Source organism: Austrofundulus limnaeus, unplaced genomic scaffold (genome assembly GCF_001266775.1).
Source record: "Austrofundulus limnaeus strain Quisiro unplaced genomic scaffold, Austrofundulus_limnaeus-1.0 Scaffold297, whole genome shotgun sequence".
Classification (NCBI taxonomy): domain Eukaryota; kingdom Metazoa; phylum Chordata; class Actinopteri; order Cyprinodontiformes; family Rivulidae; genus Austrofundulus; species Austrofundulus limnaeus.
The window spans coordinates 107633-109627 of record NW_013952699.1 but is presented as its reverse complement, the minus strand read 5'-3'; the positions used below and the strand labels follow the sequence as shown (position 1 = coordinate 109627).

Genomic DNA, 1995 nt, shown 5'->3' with positions numbered 1-1995 from the left:
ATAAATAAAATTGTGGGCATAAAATAAATAAATTAAAAATGTTTAAATGTTTCAAATAGAAAATAACTGTAAAATAAATTCGATAAAGTACAAATAAAAGTATAGCCTTTTTAAAATTTTGCATGGTAGAACCAGAAGCTGCTCTTCATATTAGTGACAAACAATAACAGTAATAACAGCTTTTTGACAAAATGCTTAAAAATTAATTAAAAAATTAATTTGATAAAGTGCAAATTAAAATATAGTTGTATCTGCAACTGTATTTGATAAAGTTTTGAACTTTTAAAATATTGCATGATAGAACAAGATGCTGCACTTAACATTAGTGACAAACTTTGGCTTTTTTTTAAAGGGTTACCTTCATTTTTGCTTCTACTTTTAATTTAAAATAGGTTTCCATTCTTGGCAGCTTTCTMAGTTTCTTCTTCTACGTATTAAAAACGTTGTTAAACATCTGAGTGGCGCACTACCTCTACTACTGGTGAGAAAGTGTATTGCACCTTATTCAAAATCAATGCGGTCCCACGGCCTAAAGTTAAAAACTGTTGTTCTTTTGAGGCCCCCAAGGTAGCGCTCGCGGCCCATAGGTTAAGAATCTCTGCTTTAAATCACATTCATACACTGATAACACACACATCACAGGCAGTGGGGGGTTTAGCGTCTTGCCCAACTTGTGACTGAAAAGCAGGGAGTCAAACCGACAACTCCCTTAACCACTCAGCCACAGCCACCCCACTGTGTAATTTAAAAATGTACCAAAAATATTTGTGATGGTAAGATAATTTTGTTTGCAAAAAAGTACATTTTAGACAATTTCAAAGCTTTTGGGAGGTCTGTCAGATGAACGTGAAAATTAACCTTAAACTGTGATTATTTATCAAAATCAAAGTTTAACTTTTTGACCCATGTAAACCTTGAATGAATGAATTGTTTAGTTTTACAGAAAACAGAAAGCCTTAAAGTTTCCTTCTATGTGAGGACACAAACCTGAACATGTCCAACTTATTGAATATTATTATCAAAATATGAATTATTTTTACATATAGTTTATTTTCAAATGTTCTTCTCTGTCCCTTTACTCTAATTGAGAAAAACTCTGGAAGTTTTTTAATGCTGACATTTTGCCTATTCTGTTCAGACATTTTGTTGTCAAAWCTATGTATTTTTACTTTTGAGTGAAAATAACCTCTTAAATTTGAGTATTTGACCATTCAGCATCAGTCTAATGTCTCCTCTCTGGTGGTTTAAATAATCTGTCAGCGTTCCACTGCTGCTTCCTTCTCTTCAGACCCCATGCATTCATTTACAGCCTCATTTGTTTTATGAAAACTGAACTGCTGGCTGTAGGATTAAACCTTTTTTATTCTGAGTAAATTTAAAATTCTCATTTTACTTGAAATCATAAAATGAATCCATCCATGATGGAACAAAAACCAGAGAGGAGGACTGATCAACTTTACCTGTACCTGCAAAATCAATCAGTAAAACTGTAATTAAACATCTTTAAAAACACAAACTGCTTCTACTGACTGATCTAAGGTGGGTCCATATTCTGTCCTACAGGACTGAGGTCAGGTCAGATCATGTCGTAGTTTATTAGTTGATTTATCCTGGACTGTTTATATTAATGAACAAAGAACTAAATAAAATTAGCTGAAAGGGTGATTTTTTATCACATGGAGGTTTTACAAGTCACTATTAAAATACAATTTAAATTTATAGCTCCAAATAAATATGAACAAAATGTAGATGAGTGTAAACTGCAGAGTCCAGGGGCCTCATGTACAAAGACTGGTGTGGATTTCTTACTGAAACCTGACGTACGGTCAAATCCAGAAAACGGCGTACGCACAAAAACATCCCGATGTACATGTATCAAACTGTGCGTAYRCCTGAATCCACGCACATTTCTTTTGTACATCACAATTAACGTGGAACTGAGCGCAGGTAAGACTCCTCCCCTGACACACCTTCATTAACATATGTTAAACAGAT

The 1995-nt window shown here is 33.7% G+C and overlaps 1 protein-coding gene across 11 annotated transcripts in view; it reads left to right on the top strand.

Annotated features, from left to right (window-relative positions):
* The window catches only part of myo18ab (myosin XVIIIA b), a 145687-nt gene that overhangs the window by 51855 nt on the left and 91837 nt on the right, over positions 1 to 1995 (top strand). The window lies entirely within an intron of this gene.